Below are 22,448 nucleotides of genomic sequence, written 5' to 3'. Positions count from 1 at the left end.
ACGATCATTTCTGAGAAATGTGCTTTCGTGCATTTGTACGAGATTACGTCTTTCTTGCGCAAGTAGTGACAGAAAAAAAGAGGACTTGACTACCTGCCAGGTTCAGTGTAGATGTCCTACTTGTAAATTCAGACTTGGAGTAGAAATACTTTTTTTTCCCTCTCAACATAAAGTAACATTACTTGCAAATATACAACACTTACAGAGAATGCATTCATTCCTATCTGGACCTTTGAAGAGGTCTTGTGAATTTCTGTTTAGAGATAAATTATTTATCTTTTAAAATCACATTCATTTTCTAAAGTTATCTAAACTAAACTAATCTGTGTTTCAGATTGAAAGTATTTGGCTATACAAACCGTCATTCTGTCTGAGTTGTTTGCTGCTGTACATGGCTACTCAAACTCTGATCGTTTGTCTCATCAGGGTCACAAACAAGAAAGATGTGATGACATCCCGTAGGGTACGGGTAGGGAAACATCTGCGGGACATAATGTACTAGCTTTACTTTAATAAATGAGGAAGTCAAATGAGAAAAAAGACACAGACAGACCAGAGGTGAAAGAAAAGTGCTGCGGCTGAAAGGAAGAAGACGAAAAGAGAGAGAACAACAGAGAGAGAAGAGCAAGAACTGTGCTGCTCAAGGACACGTCCTGTTTGTACTTTTTGTCACTCGTCCAAATTTCCGCACTTGAGAGCGTAAGTGGAAATAAATCAGCCGACAAGCCTCTGTGTGAATGAGAATCAGCAGTGTTTGTGTGTGTAAGATAGCAAGAGTAGGAGTACACTCATTTATTACCGTTGTGCCAGACAGATTGCGAGTGAACAGCCATCCGTCATCCCCACCTCTCCTCCAAACTGACTCCACCTTCTCAGTGTCCATTCACATTGTCCCATCCTCAACAAGTACCAGAAACCTGCGCAGCCATAATTGGTGAACTGTCTACACGGAGTGACCGCCACATCAGTCGTCTCTCCGCCTCACTTTGTGCTTTGTTCCCTCTAATTTGGGGTCTTTTTGTTTTTCCTTGAACATCCATCTAAAAGTATCAATTCATTTTTCTTCCCTGCCAGTCCATCTATCACACTCATTGGTTTATCCTTCTATTTCAACCCCCCATGTCCCCTCTTTCTGCGTATTCATTTAACTCGGTGGCCCAACGTATTGTGGTGAATGCTAATAGGTTCCCACGCTCGCAAGGTACAATATAGTGAAGAGTAAATGACTGTGTGTGTGTGTGTGTGTGTGTGTGTGTGCGTGTGTGTGTGTATGTAGGAGGCTGGGCGGTCAGTCCACAGTTCCATTAGCCTGATGGAGTTTCTATTAAATTAGAAAGTCTCTCTCTCTCTCTATCTCTGTCTCTCTTTCCCTCTCTCTCTCTCCCAATCACATTAGTGCTCTTATCTCATTTGCGGAGGCTCTGCAGGCAGTGAGGGGGGGAGTGGAGGAGGGGAGGGGGGGTTGGAGTTATGATCTGGAAGCGGACAAGAAAAAGGACAAGCCCTAAATAGAGAGAGGCAGGGCGGGCAACTGATGTGTATCTATAGTATGTATACGTGCATGTGCGTATGTACATGGTATGACTGTGTGTGTGTGTTTGGTACGTATGGATTCATGTGTGTGATGAGTGTTATTTTTCAGTTGTCAAGAATGTTAAAATGAAAGTGGTCCATCAACCATCATCCATTGCTTCACGTGTGTCTCTGACAGACATGACAGTCTTTATAATGCTGCCTGAGGACAAAATGCAGCACAGAGGGGGTGAGAGGAAGAGTGTGTGTGTGTGTGTGTGTGTGAGAGAGAGAGAGAGAGAGAGAGAGACTTATAGTGAGGACAATTTGTTGGTTCTTATTTCTACAATGGACTATTTAAGGATTAGGATTGAGATTAGAATTGGATTGTATTAGAGGGTTATAGGAATAGTTGGACATAAAATGCTTTTTCGCTGATAAGAAGACTGGTACCACTCTCACATCTGTATGTATGGAGCTAGAGGCAGGAGGAGTTCTCATAAAGACTGGAAGCAGGGGGAGACAGCTATCCTGGCTCACGACAGCAAATAGCCTGTTAGCATGCAACATCACGATGACAATAAGACTCAAGGAAGTCATTTCTCCCACCTGTTGTTCAGCAGGAATTTAGACCAGGAATTAAGAATACAGCCCATAACGCCCCGGTTCTTCATTTCCATTTTTGTACAAACAAGATACAGTGTGTTAATTAGTCCGTTTAATAGGTGTTGAAAGGGGGGATTTTTTACCTTTACCAGAGCCAGGCTAGCTGTTTCCTCCTGTTTCTAGTCTTTATGCTAAGCTAACACTGCAGCTCCCTACTTAAAACAAAGAGTCATATTGGTCTTCTCATCGAACTGGTAAGAATGCTGGGGTTTTCACACCTGTAGTTCAACTCATTCAAAATGATGACATTGTTGGCTTTTCATTTATTATAGAGAGGGATAATCTCCCGAAAACATGGCATGTTCTGCAGGTCACATGAAGGTCGATGTAAGGGTGGGGTAAGTGGCACAGCAATGGATGTAATGAAGGCCTGCCATTAGAAAGTACAGTTTGTAACGTATGTGTGTGTGTGCGTGTGTGTGTGTGTATGTGTTTACCACCGGTTCACTTAACTGCATATCATTCAGGGATGTCCAACCCAGATGATAGAGGTAATGACTACATGGAAACTTAACAAGAGAAATACTGCAGTGAGATGGGAAAAGAGCGATGGACACATGGAGACAGACTGGCATAGAGAATCGCCATACTGAGACAATGTGTCCCTGGAATGTATAATTATCAGTGTGCGAGTGTGTGTGGGGGTATGTGCAGGCGACAGTGAGCCATTAGCCAGGTTTAAATGAAGGTCTGCATCAACAGCAACTATTCTAATAATGACCGCCTTGGTCACAGACAAACTAATGTACTGGTGGCGTCTGCTATGTCCTGTTGTGTGTGTGTGTGTGTGTGTGTGTGTGTGTGTGTGTGTGTGTGTGTGCATATGGCTGAGTAAAGGAAACATACCTCTTAAATTGTCCAAGGTGACACTCGGTCTCTATGTGCAGACATCCCTTATGATGCACTTTTGGCAGTGATAGGGTTTCTCTGTTCTGCTGAGCACTATGTCAGGTGTCTCACACACACACACACACACACACACACACACACACACACACACACACACATCTAAGTCAAACAGCATCGGTCACAACATATTTGCCTTAATGTTCATTTTAAAATGTTTACAGGTGTAATTTTCTTCTATGTAATTACATGTTACACTGTTAGACGTTAAAAGAAGAATTTTTATATTTCTGATAAATGGTCCCTTGTTAAAGTAGTGCCTCCTTACAAACATGTGACCTCATATATAAGCATGCACAAACACTTGCTGACACTAATGCAAACACACACACACACACACAAACATGGTTTCAGGGAACAGACCCTCACTCCTAAATCACTCGACCTCAAACATTAACTCCAATGCTGAAGTGGTTACAGGTACTGACCTCACCGCTTACCTCATTCGTTAAACCTTTGTGATTGGTTAATGGTTAATGTGTGCCGTTTTGTGCCATCTGTCTCAATAATTAACCTCCTCTTTGTTCTCCCCTTCCCTTAAATCACTTTCTTTGTTTTATAAGACCCTTCATCTTGTTCAACCAGCTGCTTTTGATTGTGCTCCCTGTTATTATTTTCATAATGCCTCACCTTGCACAGCAGATAATCTGTTTTCCTTAAAGAGGACCTACAGACTACATTATTATTTTTGGTGTTGTACACATAATTACATACATTCTTGTTGGCATATTATGTTAATACAGGAGATTTTTCCACCCCTACACATATCATGTGTAAAAACTGCTTTTTCTGCTCCAAATTAGCTTATTTCTGTCAGCCCCACCAGCAACAACTGCCTGTGTGGCCAGTTTCTGGCAGCGGAATTGAAATAATATTACGATAGTGCACCAATCAAATTATCGTACCAACATTCTCAATTGAAACCAAAAAAAAAAAAAAAAGTTGGTATGTACATGTAGGGGTGCTGTAACCGCAGAAAAAATACATAAAACTTAAATTTCTTTGTTTTGGTAATTACAGTTTTTAACATATAAGTATACCAGTCAAAACAAATACCTAGGATATATATACTACTGATTTCTTTCTTCTTTTTCTAACTTTTTTAAAAAATATCAGTTCAACTTTAACCTAAATAATTAAATCTTTCCTCTGGCTTTTTGTGGATGCCAGACAGTCATTTGGGTGGTATAAAAAGTTTAACAACAAAAGAGGTAAAACTTTCTTCATGTGATTCATTCTTTTAATTTTTTTCAGTGTAACCAATATAGCAGCTCTTTCTCCTCTCTGGTTTCTGTGGGATGAAACTGTCCTCTCGTGAACTGTTTCTTTCTTCTAACAAATTACTTTCTATTTCATTTGTGTGTTCATATTTGATCTTTTATTCCCACTCAATCGCATCACTTTTCCGCTGCACCAATCTAATTAAGGATTAATAATGGCTAGTCTAATCTAACCTGCTGTAAAACAATACTGGTCAGGGTGGTTGGCAGCTAGAGATGTCTGGTTACTGTGTAGTGACAGTTTAAATGTCTTGCTTAAGATATGGTTCTGTTCATCTGTTACAAGATCTAAAAAAAACTCTTTTCATTTTCACAGACATTTTCCTGAACAGAATTTCTCTTGTTTTTGATAAAGATCTTGGCTTTAAAATAATTTCTTCTTCCTTCGTTGTGCTGATGCCTAGAGGGAGAACACACTGTTCTGCAAATGTTACAAAATAATCCATTGTACAGTTCCTGTGAGCACAAAGACTTTATCATTTACCACTGTACTGATCGATTGGCCTTCTGTGTCCTGGCTTTCAGTCATCCATCCATTCAAGCTACTGTGTGTGTTTGTGGTTGTGTATGCTGTTTCTCCCAGGATCTCCTGTCTCTAGGTCCTGGGAATCAAACACAGTAGCAGACAGTAAACACAGCTGGGGTCATGTGGGACAGGGGAGGGGGACATATAGGTTTTATGTGGTAACAGTCAGTTTAGCCAACAGTGACTTCACACTGTGATCGGGAAAGAAAAATTGGCGTGGGATGTATCACTCACAAAGAACAGCAATGGGAGAGTTTTCTAGTATTATACACAAGACAAGCAGGTTACCACAGACACAGCAAGCAGCTGTATTGATTGACAGGATGACTCTACATTGGCTTTATTCCTGCTTATTCACCTGTGTAGCCTCAGGCTGATACACTGAGTAAAACTGAAAGCAGACTGATGTTGACCTTTCAATGAATAGATATCGGCCTGTTGTGTATAGTCAGTGTTTGATAGGTTTTTAAAAAAAAAATAACTCAAGGATTTAGCTGAACCAAGTATTAATCCAAGCTGCTATAGTGACAAACACAAATATTATCAACTGACTCTATAGTTCCCCTCATCTCTAAAAGTGTTTTAGCATCTCTCAGCTCATAGTTTTGGTTTTATGAGATTGGAGACTGCAAGGTGGTGGCAGGGGAGAACATAACTAGGCAGCACGGGATGGTGGTCTATAGGATGACTTTGGAGACCAAGAAGAGGAAGAGAATGAAGGCAAAGCCAAGGATCAGAAGATGCAAGTTGAAAACTCTTGTGTGAAGTTCAGGGAGGAGTTAAGACTCCAGGCACTGGGTGGTAGATGAAGAGTTGCCAGATGGCTGGGTAACTACAGCAGAAGCAGTGAGGGAGACAGTTAGGAAGGTACTTGGTGTGTCATCTGGACAGAGGAAGGAAGACAAGGAGACTTGGTGATGGAATGAGGAAGTACAGGAAAGTATACAGAGGAAGAGGTTGGTGAAAAAGAAGTGAGATAGCCAGAGAGATGGAGAAAGTAGAGAAGGTGGAAGGAGAACTTTGAGGGCTGATGAATGAAGAAAATGTGTGGATAGTGAATGAGGAAGTGCGGTGGATTAGCAAGGAGGAAGTGAGGGCAGCTATGAAGAGGATGAAAAGTGGAAAGGTGGTTGGTCCAGATGACATACCTGTGGAGGCATGGTGATGTTTAGGAAAGATGGCAGTGGAGTTATTCACTAGATTGTTTAACACAGTCTTGGAAAGTGAGAGGATGCTTGAGGAGCAGAGGAGAAGTGTATTTGTATTGATTTTCAAGAATAAGGGGTGAATAAGGAGAATATGGGTGATGTGCCAAGCTGTAGTAACTGCAGAGATATAAAGTTGATCAGCCACAGCATGAAGTTATGGGAAAAAGTAGTGGATGCTAGGTTGAGAAGAGAGATGATGATTAAATGGTAAATGGACTGCATGTTTGTTTTTTTCGACCTTGCTGACGAGCTGGTGTCAGCTCCGTAGCCTTAGTTGCTAAGGTTGTCGCTAAGTTTTTCCATGTGTTGTTCACATTGTCCATTTCTCATATTTCACATTGGATTCTGTCTTGAACATGAGAACATTTGAGAAGTTGACATTTGGAGTAAAGAACAGGAAAAAATAGTAAAATCCTGTTTCTACATTTTGTTTCATGGTTTGTTTACGTAGCCTCCCAAGTGGCCAGAAGTTGGCCATGATGCAACTTCCAGAGGCTAACCAATCAGAACAGAGTGGGTCATCAGGAGGGGGGCCTTAAAGAGACAGGAGCTAAAATATCCTGTTTCAGACAGAGGCTGAACTGAGGGGCTGGGTAAAGGGTCAGTATAAGATAAATAAGGAGTTTTTGGAACTGTAAATCATGCAAAGATATCCCAGTAGAGTCCCAGAATATAAATATAGACCTGGATATGTGCATAATACGTCATCTTTAAGCAACAACTGCTGTGTGTGTGTGTGAGAGAGAGAAAAACAGAAGAAGAGGGAGAGAGAAGGAGAAAGTTAGCCAAGTTGTGAGGTCAGCCAATGCACTGCCCCGCTCCCTTGGCACAGAGCATTGTGGGAGGTGAGCCAAAATTTTGTCCTTCATGGTAAACTAGAGGTCTCAAACTGCTGGCCCATGGGCCATATCTGGCTCGCCAGACAATTTCATACGGCCCTGCACATGCTTCCAATTTATTGTTAGATCCAACCTGCAAATTCATTTAATAAATTAAATAAAAGTTATTTAATTTTAGTTTTAATTTCCCATTATTATTTTTACTAAAGCTTTTGTTCTAGTAAGGTTGTGAAATTGTTGCATAAAAGCTGACATTCACATTTAGCATTTATAAAGCCCCATCTAAATTGCACAACTCATCAACATAAACATTTTAGCAGGACTGAGAGCACTCAGACCTCCCACAGTGCATGACACTGATTTTTTGACTTCAAGTCTGACAGCTCCACTTTCCAGATGTTTACAGACCCTTTCTCCTTCTGAAAAACTGTTCTCAACAATGAACTTCAATAAGTCAAAACACAGATCTAGACTGACTGTTGCCCATCTCGACTACTCACTACCAGCTCTGTAAAAGCAAATGTGGCTCATCTGGTTCAGCAGAAGCGCTGCCAAGTGTCTGACAATAGACACCAAATGTGTTTAAGATACTGTATATAGTCATAAGTTAATGTTGAAAAATTGAACTTTTTTGGGCTACATGTTCAAGCGGCCCCCCTCAGAGAGAACACCCTGGCTAGCAGCCCCCAGGTAATTGTGACCCCTGTGGCAAACAGATAGGTATTTGTGCCTCGACCCTCTCCGCACTCCTCCCAGTAAAAGCAAACAAAAAAAGTGCGGGACATAATTTGTGGAGAAATTGGCAGCTTTATCTTGACCTATTTCTCATTGAAGCGCTTCCTTTTCACATCCAAACAATATCAGTGTGCAGATATCACTGCATCTGTCCTGCTTCTTGCACTTTACAGAGTGGTCACAAACTCTGATCAAGTCACATCCAAATAATAATAAACTACACCAATAAACTGATTTATCATTCATTATCTCTAATGAAGTATAGATGTGATTCTAGTCTGTGGAAGTATTGTAATGTTGTCAGTCAAGGACTTACAAAGAACCATAATTTGTTTTAAATGGTGCCATCAATCATTTTGTAAAAGTAGGCGTCACTTTCGTACAAATGGGAGATAAGTCATTTTGCAATGAAAGTCTTTAATTATTTAGGGACCAATTAGTCAGACTTAAAAGCCCGGAGCAAATGCAGTTGTTTAAAATGAGCCATGCCTGACACAGAGAAGTTTTTTTTGTTTTTTGCATTAAAACCAAACCACAATTGTTTTATTCTAACCAGGAAAAACATGACAGAGGTAAAACTGAATAAACCCAGGTTGGTGGAAAACCAGATAGCGTTTGTGCATCTAATGAGGTTCTGTGTTGAGAGTGTGTGTGTGAACTCTATTATTAAAGGTTAACCCATTATTTTTGAAATGTCAGCATGCATCATGTGATTGGTTGAAGGGTGAGGAGATGGAAATTGGTCACAACAACTCTGTCAAAGCGCCATTATAAAATGAAAGTGTCACTATGAAATTATAAAACATTTTAACATGAAGATTTAGTCCAATACAATTGTAAAAATAAGAATGAAGACAGCATCTTTAATAGTTTTTAGTTTATTAAGTTATTTAATTATCATATTTCACATTTATCACATTTATTGGTTAATGTATATATTTACTGTGTTACTCATGTATGAATTCATTATTTATTTCATATTTATTTATTTAATGTAAGTCATTTCCTCATTCCCTACAGTCCCATTGAGTACCTTGCTCCAATCTAGACAGAGTGCCAGACAGAGTTCATTATGAAGATCCCAAAGGGGACATCGGTTGACTTGCATCATCCAATCATGCTAACCAGGAAATGAGTCAGTGTTACTAAGGAGACCAGTTTCCAGGGTCACCAAAGACAAGGGCTTGTGTGTGTGTGTGTGTACTCTCCTGCACACACACACCAACACATACACACACACAAGGATACAAAGATGTAAATGACACTAATGACAAAAGAGTTAAATTACAGTATTGACATTTTCTTCCACTGTGCACCCATAGTGACATTTGGTGACATTTGGTGAATTCTCACATCACATTCCCTTAATAGCAGACAATTTCTTGCACAATTTGACAAAGTTACCGGAGTAAATGATGCTGAACAAACTGGATACAATGGAAGTTTTATGGGGCACTGCTTTGATTTTGACTCATAAATATCAGTTTACTCGTCATGACGCCCATTTATTATCAGTTGTATAATGTTGTCTGCTCTGGAAGGACCTTTACAAAATCTGAAAACAAAACATACATTTTGGAAAGGTCAGATGGGGCTTGGGAGAGAAACTCTGTGTTACAAACTGGAGGCATGTCATTTGAATGATGTGGGTGTTTACCACTCAGGGAACGTCTCACAAAAGACACTAAAGTTCTGTCGAGGGATGTGTAGAATTCTGTGTTTGGAGTTTGAACCATATTAGGGACAAAAAAATCAGGATATTTTGGTGTCTGCTGAATTGACTGACTTTTTATCTGTCTCTCTCAAGGCTTCCAACTTTATGGAAGTACCTCTTTAAATTCTTAGCACCTACATCACTTTTAGCGAATACAAAAATTAAAATAATGCTTGGCTCTACACACAGAGTTGATATAGCAGTACTCCAGTAAAGTGACAACATCAAGTAGACCTTGTCTTTATCAAAGTAGCAAGCAATGTCAGGCAGAGGAAACCATTCAAAAAATGGCCCATATTGCTCTGAATTCTTAAATATTTTAATTTTCTTTTTGCATTGTCAACGTGGTAATCTGCAAAATTAAAAGTGTTGGTCAGACTCACAAGGTGTTTTAAAAATAGCAGCCCATAGCTGGGCTTTCATGCAGCTTCCCAATCTACTTCAAGTCTAAAATGGCTGTAATGGGAAATAATGCTGCATTCATTGGATTTACGAGTATATGCCAAATGGGAAAAGCCATTTACATCAGCGTCCTATTGGTACAAGCAGGATACGTCTGTGTAAATATTTGGCATGCAATAAGACCAACAACACAGCCAAAAACCGGATGTCAGGATAATATAAGTCAGAGTTATCCATTACAATTATAGTGTATAGTACTATATGCTGACAGTCAGCTGTAGATTGTTAACAGCTGGCATTATGTTGGATGTTGGCTTCCAAAATTTAAATTTCTGAATGTCTTCAAGTTTCTCCTAAAGATGAAACTGTTTTTCGGTTGCATACACGTGACTGTCCATCTTATCATCGCTGCCCTCAGCTCATGCGCCCCACTCTGTTTCTTTGATCCCTTATTCATCCATCCATCTCAATCTCTATCTCTAATGTAGGTTGATGTTACTGTAATTACTGCCTCCTACTTTCTGTCTCTCACACTCATATGAATACAGAATACACTCTCTCTCTCACACACACACACAAACACACACAAAGCAAAGACAATAAACACAAGGCTTTTTATATTTCATTTGATTCTTTCATGTGTCTCATCCTGATTTATGTAAATTACAGGGCTTGATCAGATTGAGTCTGCCTACCCTGCTTGGCTGTTGTGATTCTCTTGTGTTTCAGAGGATTTCCATATGAGTTGGGTAATTACATCTAGCTATTCAGCCTACACAGAGGGACACTGCGCCATGGGTGGCAGACCGACCGCAGTTCATTGAAAGGTCAACAAGTAAACAGGCATATCGTCTTTCATATAGTCCTGCTGCCTGCTCTGTTTATGGGTGTGTCTGTTACTGTACTGTGTTTATGTGTGTTCATGTATGTGTGTGTGTGTTTATGCAGCCGTGGAAAGTTGAGCTTCATATTAAGCTACTGAGCCACTTTTAAGGGGATTGATCAATTCCCAGGAGGTGAGTGAAGAGTGAAGGTCCCCATCATTGTTAGTGACCTTACTGTTTAATTCAATGGCTATTTCCTCTGGAGGGATCAATGCCATGATTCACTGGCTATTGGCTAATTCTCACTCAGCGAGCGGACTGGCAGAAAGTGGGGTTGGGACCATGAGGTTCAGATAAGTAAGATCTGCTGGAAATTTCTGTGGAATTGCAGTGTTTATGTATAAGCTGCAATTATTTATGTAGTGTTAAGAGCTCTAGTCATGACCATAACAAATGGTAAATGGACTGTACTTGTATAGCGCCTTTCTAGTCTTCTGACCACTCAAAGCGCTTTTTACACTACGTATCACATTCACCCATTCGCACACATTCATACGCTGAATGGTACAGGGGCTACCATGCAAGGTCCCAACCGGCCCATCAGTGGAAATCTAATCATTCATACACATCCACACACTGATGGCACAGGCATCAGGAGCAATTTGGGGTTAAGTGTCTTGCCCAAGGACACATCGACATGTGGACTGGACGAGCCGGGAATCAAATCGCCGATCTTCCGATTAGTGGACTCTACCTCCTGAGCCACAGCCGCCACTCACTGTAATAACTCATACAGTGAGTGTTTCTTTTACATATTATTTTCTCTCATGTTCAAGAAACAACATTTTGATTTTGGGACAGTTTACATTCACTTTGAGATGGTTAAAATTGTTTTTCGGGACAGCTCCAGGACAGTGGTGAAAAAAGTTAGTCTGGAGTCTTGGTCATATACTTTCCAGTATTTCACAAAAAACTAAGATGTCTTTAAAAAGTAATATACAAGCGACTCCATGAGGCTGTGAGCTAGATGCTAATCACAGTGACAATGTTAACATACTGATGTGCAGCAGGTTATGTCTTTTTGTATGTTCACCATCGTTTACTATGTTGGCATGCTAATTTGAATGAAACACAAGTACTGAGGTTAATAAAGGTCATAAACCAAAGCATTGGACAAATCAAAATTTTGACTTGATGCGTTAGAGGAAATGTTATGGGACCAAAGTCACCAAAGTTATTATAATTCCCCCTGAGGGGAACATAAATGTCTAAACCAAATTTCATGGCCATCCATCTGACCTCATGGTGGTGTTGGAGGAAAATTCAGTGGCTCACCAAAGTCAGCAGGGTTCATTCTCTGGGGACCATGAATGTCTGTATAAAATTCAAAGGCAATCCATCTTCCGTCTCACCAATCATCTAGCAACCCCTTGGGGGGTTCCCAACCCCCAGGTGGGGAGCCACTAATCTAATGCAATCAAATACAACAGCTCTGCAACAAGTCTCTTCTTTGTGAAGCTTAGATTTTAATAACACACTTAATTCAACAACGGTCAGTTTATTCAAATGTATGATAATTTTGTGACAACTATATATTGATATACTGTCATATTTTATGGTTTACTTTTCTTTACATCTTTGTCTTTTCTGTATTACTCCCCTGTTCACTCTGTTTGTTAGTCTCTCCTTCTTTGGAAGAAAGGGTAACTGTATATCTTTTTTTCATTGCAACAAATATCCTGAGGAAGTATAATATGTATTGAACTCAAGCCATTCTGGTTCTATAAATCACTACCCTCATTGATTTACTTATTGATTGCTTTTACTTTAGTGCTCATCTCTGCTGGCACTTCAGTAGCTATAATAAGCAGCCTTACTCTCCTGTATTTATTGCTGTGTTTATTGCTGTCATTGTTAATGGGTATTATAACTGAAGTTTTTGGATAGGTTTTTATGGGTATTTTAGAAAAGACTATAGAGGCATGATTCACTCACCACTATGACCACTCTTTCCCCTCTGACAGCCACAAGGGCAAAGAGCAAAATCATGATGGATTGGGGAGTAGGAAAGAGGAGAAGAGCCTCGGGGAAAAAAGAAGGTTAGAAAGAGAAGAGAGAAAAGAGGAAGGAAAGGAAGAGGGGCGGAAGGGGAAACAGTGGCTTATTATCTGACCACTGCGGTTCCAGACCATTGGCTCTCAAAGTGCAGGTCCTCAAGCAAAATGACAAATGATCCCATTTTAGTGTAATGGTCCCTATTAAGCAATGTGTTCTGACTATGACCTTTGCTCCTTCTTGATTCTGGTTTTGTCTTCATTTTCATCACCCTCTGTGTATTTCAGTAGAAATAAAAACAGTATTCGTTCTATGTGCAGCCCCCATATCAGTCAAATCTGGATCTGGACACTGACAGTTTCTAATTGGGTCCAGGACGTGAAAATATTTGAGGTCAGTACAGGTTCTGAAGTAGATTAGCTGAATTTAGCTGCCCTTTGTGAATATACAATACATATGGTGAAAATGTATCACTTCAAGTTAAATCAGCATTTCTCAACAGCATAAGTGTATTAAGAGAGTGTATTAAAAGTGTCTCCAATGTAAATGAGCTGGTATTTGTGTTTTGCTGCATTAAAGGTGCACTCCACAGATTTTATACATGAAGTCTAAGAAAAATGACCCTGATGATGTCATCAGGGTTATCCTGATTTTGGCTTACTATGTAACTTTTCCTGAACAGCAGTTGAGCTGCAACAATCAGTTGATTAATCAATAAGACAATATTTGTCTTTGTTGTCTTTGTTGTTTTTCCAGCTTCTGAAATATAAGGACTTGCTGCTGTTCTCTGTTTTATATTTTTGAACACTGAATATCTTTTGGTTGAGAATTGTTGGTTGGACAAAATGAGATATCTGAAGGTGTCACCTTGGACTGTGGCCAATTTTCACAATTATCTGATATTTTATAGAATTAATGATAAATGATTAATCAATTAATCTAGAATATAACCCGCAGATTAATAATGAATAATGAAAAAATCATTAGTTGCAGCCCTAAACAGCACCCACAAGTCGAGGGGAGTGTAAATGTTTGCTAACAATAGCCACCAGATGCTACTGGTCATACCAGACCAAGTAAGGCCATATCAACAAAACCCCTGAGTGGACTGAAGGGTATGTTTTATTGCATTTGAATTCAGTTTTTAATTTATAGAAGCAAGATATGTTATTTCTTCTCTCAAAAGTTGCAAAGTCCCACTTTACACATCATTCTTTTTCAATGTGTATCTTGCGAATCCCCCCCCCCCCCCCCCCCCCCCAACTTCAAGAAGGTACAACACTACAGTAAATCACTGGACTATACCTTTAAGCCCACATAATGCTGTGTTGTCCTGTGACTTATCAAATTGATCCAAAGATGATGACGCCTGTGTACAAAAGACTGTTCATATATGTGTATTTGTATGATCATTTCTCAGTCACATTTTAATACATACAGTATAATAGTCAGCTGCTGTTCAAAGCGCTGATAAGCTATTATATTTCCTTACAGCACTGCTTAATAAAAGTCTTTTCTATGATGTTTTACCAGCAGTCACTCCAGCTAAATGATTTAGCTGGCAGAGATACCCACAGGCATAACTCACCATCAACTACTCTGATGGAGGGGTGACAGGTCATACCAATTCATCACAGCCAGGTAGAGTGGAGTAAATGATGGAGCAACACACACATGCACAAAACACACACACACAGGTGCACACACATAAAGTGGCAGCTCTTTAATGTCAGGCTTGCTTAAGTAAGGAAACTGAATAGGGAATGCTAACTCGTAATTATGTGCGACCCATGAGTTCACACTGAGGTAGATGTTATCAAAGCTTTTGTAATGGCTGTTCCTGGTTTTCTTGTTATCACAGAAACTTTTTTCTTATTTTAGTCTCATTATTTGTTTGCTCGTTCACCATGGATTTAATTCCTCCCTTCCTCTCTTTTTCCTTTATCAAGACAAGTTACATTTTGGTGCAGCCACATCCCTCCTCTATCTGATCTGGTTCACTGCTGTTAAAGTGAAGTTCTGGGCGGAGATGGGTTTTTTGCTTACTTTTCCCTTACGCAACGACAGGCATTTCAGACGGAAGATAGAGAAAAGTGGTGGAAGTGTGGAGGTGCAGAGAGGAAGGCAGGGGAAGAGGTTCAGGTGACATCACCTCCTTCCTCTTAAAACTACGTTTGTGACTACGTGCTGCTTCTGAAGGAAGTGTGTATGTGTGTTTTATGAAGAGCAACAGACTTCAAAGACAGCATAAGCTTTTATATAATTATGCAGCCTTGTATGTAAGGATCAATATTTTTGGAAGCTTTATTTTCTATTCTTAATTTAAAGTTATAAAGTTACCATTGGACAAAATTAACACTTTAATATTCATAAGGATGTCTTTTTCAAAAATCTAGTGATAAGTGACAAGTGATTGTCCTAAAAAAGTCAAACATACAAATGGAAAGAAATGCAGTACAGCATAGTAAGCATTGTGTGTGTGGGTTCATGTCTGTGTGTGCGTGTGTGTGCTGTGGTGAGACAGGAACACACAGAACAATATTAGTCACCACCCTGCCCATCAGTCTCACACCTTAATGATGTCAAATACTGGAAAACAATAAAACACTATCATGTCCAGTAAACATCCATGAAACCAAGTTTACCAGGAATATTAACCAAATGGCTTGTGACCAAGACTGAATCATCACACATTATGTGTGAGGAACCTGTCCTCCCAGAGTGCTCATTTTTTGCTAATTCAAAGGAACTTGTTTGGAAGCTTTCTTTATAGGAAATGTCACTTAAAGGGCACTTTGGAAAATACACATACTAACTTTCGGGTTGAGTGTTACATAAGAAGATTGCTACCACTTTAATGTCTGTCCACTCTCAGTCTGGCTCTGTCCAAAAGTAAAAAGAACAAAAAACAGCCTACCAGCACCTAGATAGAACATAATCTCCTGTAAAACCACAACTTGTCATTTATATTTTATGCAGATTAAACAAATGTGACATAGTATGTTTATTTGTGAACTATAGAGGTGTTGCTAGACAGACCTTGTTAGCTTTGGAGGGAGCCAAGATAGCTGTTTCCCCCTGTTTCAAGTCTTCATGCTAAACTAAGCTAATCATCTCCATGTTGTAGCTTCATATTCAGCGTACAGACATTAATAAAATAGATCTTGGCGATACACCAAATAAACACACCTGCTTCAACAGTGCTTTCAGTAAAGTTTATTTGATTGTACATACAACAGTGTCACACTGAGTGCTGGAGATAATTACTTTTCAGTTGAAGTGTTTTGGTGGCTGGATGCACTGGGACCTCACACTCACACAAAATAAAGTGTTATAGATGTTTGTTAAAGGGGTGTTATTGACTAAACTCTCCATCAGCGCAAACATTGTCTTAAAAACATTTGAACTTATTTTCCCGAGCACGTCCAATAAAATTGAACTGCTTTTTTTCCTGTTTTCTCCTCTTTTGATTCACTCTCACCTCCTGTTATTTTTGCCCCCCGCTGACCCAATATAGTAAATGCTGTTTTTTCATGTCTTTTTGGGACATGAAGAAAGGCAGAGAGCAAGTCACCACTTTTATGTGAAGCAGACATCCATGACCTGTGCCCTTGAGTCTAATGAGGAGACATCCAGACATTTTGGTGGGTCAAACACATCAACTTCAGAGACCCTGCAGAGATAAACTCGTCATATTCACTTGTGGGTGCTTGACCTTTAACCCTTCAAGCAGTGGATGGTAACTGATGAGAAATTTTCAACAGGGCTGGAGACAGATATCATTGTCATGTTAGAACTCTAATATTTAGCAGTCAGTGGATCCTCTAGAAACATCATACAATTGAGTTGCAAACTGGGAGGTGCTGTTTCCCATTCGGTATTCCCATTTCAAAATTTTCTTTAAGCATTCTATCCTTAGTATTTCTTCACATAAAGACACAGGACTCTTGAATAATCCTTTACTGGAGGTTTATATCATAACCACCAGCTTCAATTATTTCAACTCCTTTTCTGAGAAATCATGTTTTGTCTATGATTTTGGCCAACAGCTAAGAATACTAAAATACCCATGAGCCTCAGTTGCCATTGTTATGGAGAAGAACCCAGTCGGAAGCACACATCAGAGCAGTAATGAATTGGAAACACTTTGTTGTTGAAGTTGTTAACAAAATGCGACACCATAGTTGCTGAATTCACTCAAAAGTGACCCAGAAATTAAAACAACTGATTCATGCTGCAGATTGTGAAATCAGTTTCACAACACCATAATCTTTAGCTTCCGTCTGCCGTTAGTGGCTCGCGTGACTGAATTTTAAGATCCGTGACTTGCATGTTCTTGCCCGTTTCATGCCTGAAACCGGGGGCACCAGAAGTAGTTTCTCCCACTTTGCAACTCCATTGCTGTTGCCGAAGAAATCCTGTCAAATTGTTTTAGAAAAACTTGTAAATGCTTGACAAGGCTGTTTATCTTTGCTCCTGAAAAGCTCTGGAGAAACAAGGTTTCTACCCAACATCTGTGGTTCAAGGCAAACATATGCATCCATACATGTGACACAGACCCTTGTACAAAAGACAGACACAAGAATCGTGTGTTTATTAGACTGATACAAATCTCTAAGAACATGTGTGTTTGAAGGGCAGATAACAAAAGGCAGACAGTTTAAACTCCATTAGTTTTGGGCAGTAGCATAATGCTGTTGACCTGGAGCCTGTTTCTATGTGTGTGTGTGTGTGTGTGTGTGTGTGTGTGTGTGTGTGTGTGGCCATTAGATGTAAAAATCAATTTTCGGAATTAAGAACTACTAGTTCATGTCTCTATCTTCTGATGCGTTTTTCTTCACAAAACTGTGAAAACAGCTTGCAAACAATTTGCGCAGCAACACCTACAAGACTGAGAAAAAAAGAGGTGAAGCAAGGTGACAGAACAGACGAGTGAGAAAAGATTGATCTAAGTGTGTGTGTGTGTGTGTGTGTGTGTGTGTGTGGTCATGAGGTGGTACTCACAGACACTGTTTAATGGAGTTTAGAGTGTTTTTTAAAAGTGACCAGATGGATTTAGACTAAAGAGCGAGGTGTCCAGCAGCTGGTTGTCTATAACCACAGAAGGTGTTCAGATCAAATGGTCCTCGCTGGTTTTGTGGCTTCCCTTCCTGTTGCAGCCTGTGGAGCATCTGTTACAGCAGTCATGTGGACTTAACCACAGCCATCTGTCTGATTCAGAAAGCTTTATTAAATATCCAATTGCATGGAAAAAATATTGCCATTTTGCACAAGCCTTTCCATAAAAATACTTACTAAAAACAGTACAATTGTACATGAATTTTTAAACCGCACCAGACAAGATTCTTGAATAAAATACTGCCTAAATCAAGAAGCAGGCTTGAAATTTAGAACATCCAGTTCCAACTAAATCAGTTCACTGTTTGTTCAAATTAAATTCTGGTGTTTGAAAACTGAAATGTTCTTTGCTCAGATAAGGTGATGAATTGTCTCCTCAACAGCATTGGACTGTACTTAATTCAGAGAAAACAGGACCCCTAAACATTTGACCTTAAAGCTAATAACTTTAAAACTAAAGTTAAACTTTAAAGCCAATGTTGGGGAGTTAGCTTGGATCATAGTAATCAATATCTTTATCTTTCAGGTTGCTGTCATCAACCTTGTTTCTATCAGCAGGCAGCTGGTTTCACCTGCCTAGTAAGACAAAGACTGGTGAACATAGTTGAGCATTTGGCAGTTAAGGAGCCAGATATTTTGTCAGGAGTTGTTGGAGACCATGACAAAGCTAAAAAGAGAGTGAATATTGCACTTACATTTGTCAGGTGGACACAAGCACTACACAAAATGAAGGCTAATGTTTCTTAGCTGGACAACTGCTCCCAACTGGCAAAAACTATACTAAGGAAGGTTTAAGTAATACATGATAATGATTAGTTAGAAGCTCTCCTTCTGGTAAAAGTATACAGCCCCATCATTGTATTCATTATATACTAACAGTAGGGATGAGCAGAGATCCCAGTATTTGTATTTGTGTCTGTATTTGTATTCGAATAAAAGTGGAAAGAGGCTTAAAAATCCTGTTTTTGTTTTTATGACACTTTTAATTTTAGAAAATTAAAGTGTTACAATAAGTGTTCATGAATAAACTACCTTACAAAGGAGGTCCCCACTTTTCATTTATTGTCTATTTTTTACAACCTAACTTTGTGGAAAGGAGAAGGGGAACAACAAGTTTGGAGAGTCCCTTGGAAGCACTTTGCTTGTGTCAGTAGCTCAGGGGAAATACCTGTGGGAAATACCCCCAACAAATATTTTTTTAAATATTTTTATGAAACAAATATTTGTATAAAGCCCACTATTTGTACTTTGTTGAAAAATGTATTTGTATTCGGGCACACCCCCATCTAACAGCATTCAAAGACAACTCAACAGAGTTCGGACTTAGTCCACAATTAGTACAATATATTCTAGGCAAATAAGACCTATCAGAAAAAGCTAAATGCTTGCCCACACAACCAGATGTTTGTGTCTGCCAGCACATTAGCTACAACAGCTATGTCAGATGTTGAGTTTTCAGCTTGTTCTGCTAACTCCAAGTGGCCAAAAACAGAGAAGAACAAGAAAGAAAAAGAAAGAAATTAATGTACCTTTAATTGTAGAAATGGCAGGTCAGAAAATTCTTATTTGGGTCATTTTTGGATGCCACCAACAGCTTCTCGGGCAACATTTCTTTAAAAAGCTTTGCAAATGTCAATGCTTTATGTTGTAAATGGTTAATTGCAGCCATGGTTATGTTGCGTAGAGGAAATTCTACCTAAGAGCCTCAGCTCGGGAACCGAAAGTCCTCTTTGCACAATCCCTGAGTGCATTTTTAGAAAAGGGAAGAGAGAAAAAGTGTGAACAAATAATTTTAGGAGATACTGTCTTTGTCAGCTTGTCGTGGACATAGCCTCATTATTTTTGTTATTACTTTCTGAATTGTGACAAATGGACAAATGAAGCTGAACAAGTTTCAAGCTTAAAAATCCTGTTTTTGTTTTTATGACACTTTTAATTTTAGAAAATTAAAGTGTTACAATAAGTGTTCATGAATAAACTACCTTACAAAGGAGGTCCCCACTTTTCATTTATTGTCTATTTTTTATAACCTAACTTTGTGGAAAGGAGAAGGGGAACAACAAGTTTGGAGAGTCCCTTGGAAGCACTTTGCTTGTGTCAGTAGCTCAGGGGAAATACCTGTGGGAAATACCCCCAACAAATATTTTTTTAAATATTTTTATGAAACAAATATTTGTATAAAGCCCACTATTTGTACTTTGTTGAAAAATGTATTTGTATTCGGGCACACCCCCATCTAACAGCATTCAAAGACAACTCAACAGAGTTCGGACTTAGTCCACAATTAGTACAATATATTCTAGGCAAATAAGACCTATCGGAAAAAGCTAAATGCTTGCCCACACAACCAGATGTTTGTGTCTGCCAGCACATTAGCCACAACAGCTATGTCAGATGTTGAGTTTTCAGCTTGTTCTGCTAACTCCAAGTGGCCAAAAACAGAGAAGAACAAGAAAGAAAAAGAAAGAAATTAATGTACCTTTAATTGTAGAAGTGGCAGGCCAGAAAATTCTTATTTGGGTCATTTTTGGATGCCACCAACAGCTTCTCGGGCAACATTTCTTTAAAAAGCTTTGCAAATGTCAATGCTTTATGTTGTAAATGGTTAATTGCAGCCATGGTTATGTTGCGTAGAGGAAATTCTACCTAAGAGCCTCAGCTCGGGAACCGAAAGTCCTCTTTGCACAATCCCTTTTAGAAAAGGGAAGAGAGAAAAAGTGTGAACAAATAATTTTAGGAGATACTGTCTTTGTCAGCTTGTCGTGGACATAGCCTCATTATTTTTGTTATTACTTTCTGAATTGTGACAAATGGACAAATGAAGCTGAACAAGTTTCAAGCCTCTTAAAAGCACTTAATGCACATTATATCAGCATGACATCCGAGTAGCCTCTGCGGCTGCTCATTGAAACTAGGAAAAACCAATGAAACACATTTCTATGTCTTGTATTTGTCGGTGTGAGTTACCTTACACAGAGACATAGGAAAAATCAGACAGAATTATTCATACAGAGGGTTCTTCTGTACGGCAAGATCGTCTTTCAAAAACTTCAAGCCACCCTGAAGTCTGAAGTATGATGTTGTACCAGTAGTTTCTGGTACATACAGTACTATATCTGTCAGACAACTGCAAGTTGCAGCCACCAGGGAAAACATCACGAGCTCAAAGCAATACAAACATGCACACGCCCACACACAGCAACACACAAACACTAAGTCCCACAATCACAAGCTATTGTGTATGACACACAATATCCCATGTCCTGAGGGATATAGACTTCATTGTAATTCCCCTGATGAGGAGAGAGGCCTATAACTTAGCCTTGTTTTGCTGTAACCCCCACCGCTTGTCTGCTTGCGGTTGAGATCTCACTTCATTACATCCTAAGGCTCATACTTGACATTCTTAACTCGCCTTCTCATTTTGTACTTAATGCTGTTTTGATGTTGTTATTTTGAAACCATAAACCTCATATGCTGGTTATGTATGTTGTAGGGTTAAAGGGCGTGTGTGTCTGTGAATGTGTATGTTGTTCTGGGTCTGCCCTGAAACAACAATGATTTCCTATTGTAACATCACCCTTTTTGCTTCTATTGCAAATTGCCGTACCTGCCACACCTGTCACATAAGCCTCAGGGCTGGAAAAATAACTATTTTTAGGCTTACTTCCTTAGATCACACACATAGAGGGAGAAAACAAAGATGATGACACACAACAAAGGTCATGAACCAGACAATGTGAGTGCACATTATGCCTCTTACAGCCCACTGTGCCCCCACAGAAACCAAGAAAATTTCCCATGTCTCCGGTTGCCTCAGTATGATGATTAGTTGCACCATACACATCATAACCTTTATTTCTAATATTTCCGGCCAGGACCGGCTGCATTACATTTAAATAGCATCTATTCTCATTAATTGAGATGCACTTGTGGCGTACATCATCCAGGAAGAGGTTTAATCCACACCTACACAGCTGCATGACAAGAATAGATGAGGACTAGACAGACAGCTGACTGACACAATAAATAGCCCTATAAATCTGCCGAGCTGCCTACTGTCTATGTGTGTGTGTGTGTGTGCGCATGATCACCCCACGGAAGTAAAGTTAGTGGTCAAAACAGAGGTGGTTACTAACTTACTATCTGTCTGCATTCCTGAGCCCAATGAAATAACAAGCCAATGCAACACAATTACCAATGCAAACACATTCCGTGCCACAATGAGACAGTGGGGTGGCAGAGATGGCTCTTATGGTGGCGTCTCATTTATTTGTCACCCGGCATGCATTCTTCTGTCTCCTGGTGCTGACGTCTTGTAATGTCCTATCCTACTGCATATCAGAAAGGCATCCACACTGATTGACTGCTGCAGCTGAACTTTACTCACCCTCACAACATAGTCAAACATAAACAGTTACACTGCCGAAAAACGTGTAGACGTGAATGACCGTTAATCGGTTAACCGCCGAGAATAGTTTTGACTGGTTATGCATGTTGGTCTATAGGTTAATTTGCATACAAACTCCACTAATGGCTAGACAATGTGCTGCTCAGCTTTTCTTCCTTACTGGAACATATGTACGGCCATGGCAGTGGCTGGACCTATGGGACTGAATCATGGATTAAAATATGGTGTGATGACGTCACCAACTGGCCTAAT

Source organism: Thunnus thynnus, chromosome 1 (genome assembly GCF_963924715.1).
Source record: "Thunnus thynnus chromosome 1, fThuThy2.1, whole genome shotgun sequence".
Taxonomy (NCBI): Eukaryota; Metazoa; Chordata; class Actinopteri; order Scombriformes; family Scombridae; genus Thunnus; species Thunnus thynnus.
Note: the sequence above shows the minus strand (reverse complement) of the source record.